At 43.0% G+C, this 10,566-nt stretch overlaps 1 pseudogene; it reads right to left on the bottom strand.

Annotated features, from left to right (window-relative positions):
• Window positions 1-8,818: 8,818 nt before the first annotated feature.
• On the bottom strand, window positions 8,819-10,293 carry LOC102417542 (annotated as a pseudogene).
• Between the last annotated feature and the right edge of the window lie 273 nt (window positions 10,294-10,566).

Genomic DNA, 10,566 nt, shown 5'->3' on the forward strand with positions numbered 1-10,566 from the left:
TTCTATACCAGTGACTAGGTGGTGGCAGAACAAAAAGTAAGAATGCTGTAGAGGGTAGCAGAACCCTGAAAGCAAGGCATTGCATTTCTTTAAAGAGCAATGAATTCCAAATTCCAATGATGTTCAAAAAGAGAGGGAAGGGTGGAAAATAAGAATTCAGAGAGAAATTCCAGGAATAGCCCACACCTAATTTGTTATCAGCCTTTTCGGGGAGCCCCTGCCAGGTGTTCTTTGGCAAAATGCCCTGCTGAGTGCCTGGGAAGGTGAGGCAGTATGAGGCTTTATCTACTTCAGGCCTCAGTGGAGATTTTGCAAGAGGCAGGTTGAGCAGATGGCTGCTCACTTCTCACTTTTCCCTTCTAAGGAAGTTGCAGGGACTGGGCAATCCAAAACCACTGATAATAGCAAAGTCTCTTATATTTGGCTTAGGGTATATTTCAGTACTGATGCTTCAGTTTGAATGGGTCTAATGTGGAGGGAATTTAGAGCCCTTAAAGTAAGATAATAAAGTAAGATAATAAAGATACTTCCAAGTGCTGACTTGGTATAAGCTGGGATCTCTCCAGCTCCATCAGTTTGCCCTCCGGCATCCCCACTTCCGATATGCACCATCTGCTATTTTTTTCCCTTCACCACTCCCCGGTGAGTATGCTCTGTAGGCCGATGAAAAACACCAGCTTTCCCCATTCTCCACCATCACCTCCACCACCTCCTCAGTTTACTGCTTGTTTTTCTAAGCACCTCCCAGGTGAGAGTATGCAATTAAATGTTTTAAAGGAGTTTTTCTTTGGCCTGTTACTAATTAAAGGAAAGTAGTCTTAGTCTAACTCTAAGGTAATGAAAGACTTTGGAGTTTTCAAATCATGTCTCCGGAAGTGACTCCAAATTACCTGGGACAAGTGTTAAAAATGAAACTTCCTGGGCAGTACCCCAAACCCAGAACACTAGAACCTCTGGGGGTGGGGCCAGGAGGCTGCCTTGTAAAAAGGATCTAAGTCCAGTGATGGCGAACTTATGACACGTGTCAGAGGTGACACGTGAACTCATTTTTTTGGTTGATTTTTCTTTGTTAAATGGCATTTAAATATATAAAATAAATATCAAAAATCTTTGTTTTACTATGGTTGCAAATATCAAAAAATTTCTATATGTGACACGGCACCAGAGTTAAGTTAGGGTTTTTCAAAATGCTGACACGCCGAGCTCAAAAGGTTCGCCATCACTGATCTAAGGCTATTCTTAAACCATTGCGGATGGAGAAGCAGTCTTCAGAGGAAGGTTTCCGGAGATAAGCTGCCAAGTAAATGAACTTGAGCTAAACATGTATGGAGGCAAAGGAGAAAATATTTATTGATAACCTCCTTTAAGTATAGTTTATCTGAGCCAAATGGATGACAATTGCTGGGAAGCAAAATCTCAATGGGTTGAAAAAAATGTTCCCCACCTGGCCGGTATGGCTCAGTGGTTGAGCATCGACCTATGAACCAGGAGGTCATGGTTCAATTCCCGGTCAGGGCACGTGTGGTTCGATTCCCCGTCAGGACACATGCCCGGGCTCCATCCCCAGTGACCATTATCCTACGTGACCATCCCCAGTGTGGGGCGTGCAGAAGGCAGCCAATCAATGATTCTCATCATTGATGTTTCTTTCTCTCTCTCCCTCTCCCTTCCTCTCTGAAATAAATAAAAATAAATTTTTTAAAAAAGGACTCCAAGAACTGGAACTTGAATCCAGTTTGAATGGAAAATCCATTTCTATGTCAACACCCAGAATTTGTCTACTTTGGCAGCTGTCAGTAAAGTCTAGAGGATAATGAACTGATGAAAGTTGAGGGGCGGTCTCATATCTACTTTTAGGACTGTATACATTTAGGTCTATTATTCTAAGATTCCATTATATCTGTAATGAAGGCCTTTCATTCAATAAGAGGCTAAGAGACCTCCAGGGCCCTTCTTTCCTCATTTAAAATAGAAACAAATAACTCCTCTTTATAGGCTGTGACATCTGACAAAAGGGAGCTACACACCCTCAAATAAGGAAGACCTTGCCAAGTCCAAGGGTGTGGTTTGATAGCAAATGTTCCCTTTCAGATCACAGTTGGGTTTGGAGCAGCTGCTGTTTTCATCCCCAAGGAAGAGTTCTACTTTCCGAGCTCTTTGTGAAGTCAATGCCTCTTCCTTTACATACTCCACCTCTGCGAGAAGCTCTGGTAGTCAAGGTTCTTGGAAGATAGTGCATTCTATCAGGTATTGAGCCAGTCATATAGTCATTCCACAAAGGTTTAGTAAGAAGCTGCAACTATGTGTAAAGGGTAAAGAAAAATAAGGTGTCACACCTGTTACAATCCAGTGGGGGAAGCAGATCACTAGTCACAGATATGCACCATGAGCTTGGGGAGCACGGTGGAGCAATGGTTAATCATAGTGATTCAATTCAGGACTGAGCAGTAGGGAAAGGGAAGGGTAAGCTTCCTGGAAATTATGCCCACACAAGGCTTGGAGGGGTGAGTAGGAGTGACCAGATAAAGTGGGCTAGTAGAAGAGGGAGCCTGAGCAAAGGCAAGGAGGGAAGAAATAACATAGTGTTCAGACCAGAAGAATAAAGCTGCATCCACCACAGAGACCTCCACCAACCATTTCCATATGGCTGAAGCAGCATGTTGTCTTTCCGCAGATTTTTCCCAGAGACATTATTTTCCCAAAGGCCTTTTGGCTATTGCTATTTGTACTTTTCCTGACTAGAATATTAACTCTAAAATTGTAGAAACGTAAGACCCAATGGAAACTAGACTGGACTCCTAGGAAATCAAACTGTGGGAAGATTATTGTAACGAGGCTTTAAAATAATTTACTTAAAATTATTTCTTCTTCCAAAAGCAAGTGATATAACCCAGTGCATACAAGCATAGATAGTTGGATCTAGACACCACTCAGTGGCAAGTTATTTAAACTTTCTGAGCTTCAACTTTCCTCTAATGTAGCGTGGGAGCATTAGCATTCCCTTTAACAAGGAAATGCTGGTGGCGGATGACTGGCATATATTAAATACTCCATGAATGTTAATTATTATTCTTATACTTACCCATATGCTTTGCCATTAAGTTATGATTACACAACAAAGTCAAGTGTGAATAAAATAGGATTCATTTATCACAACAATTAATTCACTACCTAGAACAAAAACTGGAATTTTAGAGTTAAAAGGGAGTTAAGGGTCATCTGGTCCATTTTCCCTCCCATGCAGAAATCTTGTCTTTTTCATTTAAAGTTTAGAGAGCCACTTTCCACATGCATTCAATAATTTCTTGATATTTAGCCATTCTGTTGGGGGGGGTATTTTTAGTTGAAAAGGCTGAAACTATCTTATTTGATTATTTTGGGGTGAGAGAAAAAAGAGTAAAACTATATGTTGATGTAACCTCTGGAAGGTAGAAACATTTCTTGAATAGGTGTATTGGCTCTCTGACAGAGGAGATCCCCTTTAATTCAAAACAGCTCCATTGAGGTATGAAATGCCACGGTGTGGCCAACCAATAACAAACGAGAAGGATTCCCTCTTTTTATCTAAGTCTGAACTTTAAGCTACATAATTTGTCTTTCAGAGCAGGCCCAGCTCCACAGAAACATTCTTCCATATTTCTTTTAATCACTTCCTCATGAGAACAGATTTTTGTGGATTTAGGCCTATATTAATACAAATATTATGAGAAACAGAAATATGAGCCAACTGACTATTCCCAGATTTAGGGATTAATTGAAAAGTCTGAGAAAAGTGATAAGAAGTCATGGAAATAAAAGTGTGGAATTGAAAAAAAAAGGGTCTGTGGAATTGCGATAATGAACACAGGCTTGGTGGAGTACTAATGATAGCACATTACAAATATAATAAACTTCCTTTTGAACTTTAAAAAATAATCACAATTCAAGCTACGTGATAACCAATGAAAATCACATAGGACAAAATCTAATGTAGTTCCTTACAAAAGAGTAAAACCCAGTTATTCTCTGAATTCTCGGTCATGTATTTATAATAGAATAATGAACTATAATCCAAAAGGCTAGAAATAATGCAATAGATATCAAGTCCCCCAACTCTAAATGGAGGTGCCAGACCACTGTCTTAAGTTGGGTTCAAGATTGACTACATAATTTGCAGGGTCCAGTCAAAAATGAAAATTATCAATAATTTCAAGATGGCAACAGCAGAGAATTAAGCCAGAAATAAGGCTCTTCACAGGTCACACACACATTAAGATGGGTTCTTCCTGCTGCAGACCCTAAGACTATAGTTTATTTGAGAAGTGATTTCAGGAAGCACCTATAGGAGGTGAGGGAAAATGGATCTGAAAAAGGTAGAAAGCCAATTTAGGTGCATTGATAGGTTGGTTACCACTGTCCTCAGTTACAGATCAATCCCAGTGGGGACTTCTGGGAGACAGTATAGAACAGTGATGGCGAACCTTTTGAGCTCAGCGTGTCAGCATTTTGAAAAACCCTAACTTAACTCTGGTGCCGTGTCACATATAGAAATTTTTTGATATTTGCAACCATAGTAAAACAAAGACTTATATTTTTGATATTTATTTTATATATTTAAATGCCATTTAACAAAGAAAAATCAACCAAAAAAATGAGTTCGCGTGTCACCTCTGACACACGTGTCATAGGTTCGCCATCACTGGTATAGAATATGCCTCAGAGTTGTCCCATCTACGGAAACTGGGTAATGAATATAATCTCTAACTCCAACTTGTCATCCCTTGATGGCCACTCCAGAGGATGTTAACTTGCAGGCATTTTGACTTTCCCTGTTCCCAAGGCTGAGCATGTTCCTCCAGGCAGAGTCAAAGGCACTAACAGAAGGAAACCATGGTGGGCAACCATGAGGGCCCAGGGACAGGACACCAAAAGCATCTACCAAAACCACCTCTGCAGGGTATGTGGAGAGATTAAAAGACTGGTATTAGTCATACCCAGGGTATTCGTCATCCTGAGGTTATACAAAAATCATGGTAGAAGAGGCTGGAGGAAAGTGGAATATTTTGGAGAAATTTTCGGTGTACAGCAAAGGTCCAATATCCTCTCCACACCGGAGGACTTACCTTAAACTAAGGGAGAATGGGAATTCAAGAGAAATACTCAAAGGACTTGACAACTTTCTTTGGAGTTAGAGATCAGAGAGATTGGTTTCTAAAACACAGCTGAGAAAGCGAAAGGCAAGAGTCTGGCTGATGTTGTCAGAACCAGGAGGAGGGCACTGCACTTCTAACCAGTATAGGGCAAAGATGCATATTTCCCAGGGGCTATATGGAGACTGTACATAGAAGGGGGCCAGCCTGCAGTAATAAATCTCACCAGGAGGTCACTTGGAAGGTCAGAGAGCCTCCAGTAGAGATTGGGAAGCCCAGGGACTGAGCTGGAACCATAGGGGCCAGCAGCAGGAAAGGATTTGCCTGTGTGGTAGCCAGCCTCCAAGATAGCCCCCAGTGATCTCTACCTCCTGGTGTTTATACTCCCATGCAGTCTGCTCCCATATTATATCGGGGTTGTTTTGTGTGACTACTATCGACTGATTGTACCTCCCCCAAATTCATATGCTGAAGTTCTAACTCGTAATGTGATGGTACTTGGAGATGGGGCCTGTGGGAGTTAATTAGGTTCAGATGAAGTCATGTAGATTGACCCTCATGATGGGATTCACGCTTATATAAGAAAATATACCAGAGAGCTTGCTCTCTCTCTCTCTCTCTGCTGTGAGAGGACACTTTCTCGGAGAAGGCAGCCATTTGTAACCTAGGAAGAGAGCTTTCACTATAAAATGACCATGCTGGCACCCTGATCTTATACTTTCCAGCATCTAAAACTGTGAGAAATAAATTTATGTTGTTTAAGCCAGTTAGTCTATGGTATTTTGTTATGACAGCTTGATCTGACAAAGACAATGACCAATTTAAGTGGTAGTGTGTGACTTCTAAGACCAGATTATAAAAGGCACTAAGGCTTCCTCCTTATTCTTTCTCTTGGATCACTCACTGGGGGAAACAACCATATAGAAAGGTCCAAGTAGTGAGGAACTAAGTTGTGACAAAAACTAGAACTGACTTGCCAGGCATGTGAGGGAACCCTCTTAGAAGCTGATCCTCCAGCCCCAGTCTAGCCTTCAGATGACTACAGTCCCTATCAACAATTGACTGCAATCTCATTAAGAGATCCTGAGTCAGAAGCAATCAGTTAAGCAGCTACTGTGTGAGATAATAAATGTTTATAGTTTTAAGCTACTAAGTTTTGAAGTAATTTGTTATGCAGCAATAGATAACTAATAAATGTTAATAGGGAAATCTCACAGGAACCCGGAAAAGTGCTCACAACTGCAACCTTAGATGCCAATGCCAGGTGCAATTTAAGCAGCCAAGTAAAACCATGGCCTTTTCCACTACTCTCCTCCTAGGTCTGGGCCTGATCTTGGGGGAGGGAAGCACGAGGAGGGGGGAAGGGGAGATGGAATGGAAGCACATTCAGTAACATGATCTCTTTAGTAAGGGAGAAAGCAAGTTAGCCAACCAAGCCTTTATATTTCCACTCTAGGCCAAGGAGACCTCAGTGAAAAATGGGAGAAATTTTAACATTAGATGATTTTAGAGTTTTGATATTATATTGTATTCGACAGGAGTTGTATGGTTCTTCAATTGGATTGGCTTCTAGGCCAGTGACTTGTGGACTTCTTATTATTCAAACAAATGACAGAAAAAAGTCTATCATTTACTGGAAATTTCACTTAAGGATGGTTCAACAGTCACTTTAAATGAAATGGAATTAAAAAAAAAAAGAATAACGTTGCTTTCTGCTTACACCTATCCAATAAAATGGTACACATTTATTTATTTACTGTATATCTACTATGTACTAGACACAATGCAGCAATGAATAAGACATAATTCCTGACTTCAAGGAGCTTATAGTTTAGAAAAAGATACATACAAGAAAGCAGGTGTCCTGGCCCGGTGTGGCTCAGTTGGTTGGAGCATTGTGCCATACACCAAAAGGTTTTGGGTTCAATTTCCAGTTGAGGTGAATAGGAGAAGCAACCAATCTATGTTTCTCTCTCACATCTATGTCTCCCTCTCCCTCTTTTTCTCTCTCCCCCTTTTCAAAATCAATGAACATATCCTCCAGTGAGGATTTAAAAAAAAGAAAAAGAAAAAGAAAAGAAAGCAGGCAATTGCAATTCAGAGGGATAAGAGACAGGAGACAAGAGTAACCTCAGAGTAATTGCCACCACAAAGACAGGGCGCCTAATTTGGTTAGGGTGGGGCAAGGTAAGACAGGAAGAAGAGGTAGGAGGTATCCTAAGCAGGGAAATGCCCCAATGCCCTAAGGAGTGAGTGAGACTGAGAGAGAAAAAGGGAGGACAAGAAAGAGTAAGAGGGAGTGCTTGCAAAGAATTGAGACAGACTAAACTGGCTAGATCTTAGACAACAGTTTTGGAGGGGGCAAAAAGTGAGGATTAGGTGCTAATCAAAGCCATACCATACTGGCTACACTCTGGAATAAGAATAAGGTCCAGGACATGAAAATATTTAAGCAGTGATTTAACATTAAATCTTAGATTATCACCTAAAGCTTAAAGTTCTAGCAATACATGCTGCATAAACATGATATCTGGGAAAGTAAAGTTTCTTCTTTTTTAAAAAAAAATGTTTTTCTTGATGAGAGAGAGAGAGAGAGAGAGAGAGAGAGAGAGAGAGAGAAAGGGAGAAGGAAAGAGAAACATCGATCGGCTGCCTTCTGCACACACCCTACTGGGGATCGAGCCTGCCACCCGGGCATGTGCCCTGACCAGGAATTCAACCATTGACCTCTAGGTGCATGGGACGATGCCCAACCAAAAAGGCTTCACTAGGAAACTCTTATCTTTAGTGATCCATGTATCCTTTGTAACGAGACGCAGGTTCCTGGCAACAGGGCCCTCCCTTCCTTTTTGCAGAAACACTTCTAGTTATTTGTTGAGTGAGCTGGGCTTGGTGTATAAACATAAAAATAACTTTATTCTTTCTTCCTCTGCCTGTTCACATCACGCCCTGGTCTCACTTTTTCCTTGCCCGAGGAAGTAATCATGGACATGCTCCATGGCGTTCCCAGTCATCCTTAGAAAATAAATGAAAAGCCCCTTGTTTTGCATTGAAAAATAAAGTCGGTTGAATAACTATATAATTCTCATCTAGTGCAGGATAAAATCAGGACTTTAGATTTTATTCAATTAAGACTTCCCTTCTCTAGTTTGGATGTGGCCCCTGCCAGGAGACAGGATGGAGGGTATAATTTGTTCCTTATCTCTTTCTCTGTTCCCTCTGCTTCCCCAGTGATGACCTGCTGTTTATAACCTCTGCAGTGTTGGGCGTTAAGAAGAGATTAAGGATGAGGACACACCCTCACTCTGGGTGGCAGGTGCTTTCTCTCACTGTGAGCTTTTGCAGACTCCTCAAAGATCTGCCCACCTACTCCTGAGGTAGATAATGTGCCCCTGCTTGGTTGCTCATGAACCCCAGGCCTCTGGTGTCTATACCCTGTGTCTGAGTCATGTTGTCTCTCTAGGCAGCTGCCTTCAAATCCAGTTACCAGAATAATGCAGTGGAAATGCAGCTGCCCCTCAATGAACCCTGTCTTCACTCCACAGCAAGACAAGAGCTCCAGCCATGTTCTCATTCCTCCAGATGTCCCCTGGCAAGAGTCAGACACTAGACTCTGCGACCCCAAAGTCCAGCCCAAGCTCTGCAAGTGGTTCTCTTCAACCTTCCTTTCCTTGACTTGAAGCCCATTCTTTTTTTTTTGACATTCAAAATGAAAACAACTTTATTGCAAAGTTTAGGACACAATAGACTTCACAGAACAACAGAAATAAGACAATCCCAAGATGCTGGAGTGTAACATTGCAGCTAACAGGTTAGTACTCCTCACCCTCATCCTCTCCCTCAATACTATCTGCTCAAACCTCCTCATAATCCTTCTCACGGGCAGCCATGTCCTCACGGGCCTCAGAAAACTCTCTTTCCTCCATGCCCTCACCCACGCACCAGTGGACAAAGGCATGCTTGGCATACATCAGGTCAAACTTGTGGTCCAGGCGAGCCCAGGCCTCAGCAATAGCTGTGGTGTTGCTCAGCATGCACACAGCTCGCTGTACTTTGGCCAGGTCTCCACCAAGGACACAGTGAGAGGCTGGTAATTAATGCCAACTTTGAAGCCAGTGGGGCACCAGTCCACAAACTGGATGCTGCGCTTGGTCTTGATGGTGGCAATGGCAGCATTAACATCTTTGGGGACCACGTCAGGCAGCAGGCAGCAAGCCATGTATTTATCATGGCGAGGGTCACATTTCAACATCTGGCTGGCTGGCTCAAAGCACGCATTGGTGATTTCTGCTACAGTAAGCTGCTCATGGTAGGCTTTCTCAGCAGAGATGACAGGGGCATATGTGGCCAGAGGGAAGTGGATGTGGGTGTAGGGCACTAGGTTAGTCTGAAATTAAGTGGGATCAACATTCAGGGCTCTGTCAAACCTGAGGGATGCAGTGATGGAGGACACAATCTGGCTAATAAGGTGGTTAAGGTTAGTGTAGGTTGGGCACTCAATATAGAGGTTTCTACGACAGATGTCATAGATGGCCTCGTTGTCAACCATGAAGGCACAATCAGAGTGCTCCAGGGTGGTATGGGTGGTGAGGATGGAGTTGTAGGGCTCAACTACAGCTAAGGAGACCTGGGGGACTGGGTAAATGGAGAACTCCAGCTTGGACTTCTTGCCATAATCAACGAAGAGACATTCCATCAGCAGAGAAGTGAACCCAGAACCAGTCCCCCAACCAAAGCTGTGGAAAACCAAGAAGCCCTGAAGGCCTGTGCACTGGTCATCCAGTTTCCAAATTCGGTCCAGGTTGAGGTCAGTGATCTCCTTGCCAATGGTGTAGTGTCCACCATTGGCAAGGAGATCATAATTATTGGCAGCATCTTCCTTGCCTGTGACCTGCTGCTCAGGGTGGAAGAGCTGGCGGTAGGTACCACTGTGAACTTCATCAATGACTGTGGGTTCCAGGTCTACAAACACTGCCCTGGGCACATGCTTGCCAGTGCCTGTTTCACTGAAGGTATTGAAGGAGTCATCTTCCCCTCCAATGGTCTTGTCACTTGGCATCTAGCCATTGGGCTGGATGACGTTTTCCTGGCAGTAGAGCTCCCAGCAGGCATTGCCGATCTGGATACCAACCTGGCCAACATGGATGGAGATGCACTCACACATAACTGAGACTTGTAGGGCTCGCGGGGCTGAAAAGTGCGAGGGGACGGGAACAAGGACCTCCCACTGACAGACTACCAAGGAATCCGGGGAAAAAGTCTTGAAGCCCATTCAGTATGTAGCACACTGAAAACTCCCCCTCTTCCCCCCCCCCCAAAAAAAAATCCTTCTTCTAGTAAGTGTGGGTGATCAGCTAATGCTGGCAAACTGGTTTCTGATTCTCTTAGCATGTCCTGCACGAGAGGACCAGGGTCCTCCTTCAGCCATCTGGGTGAC

Source organism: Myotis lucifugus, unplaced genomic scaffold (genome assembly GCF_000147115.1).
Source record: "Myotis lucifugus unplaced genomic scaffold, Myoluc2.0 scaffold_356, whole genome shotgun sequence".
NCBI lineage: Eukaryota > Metazoa > Chordata > Mammalia > Chiroptera > Vespertilionidae > Myotis > Myotis lucifugus.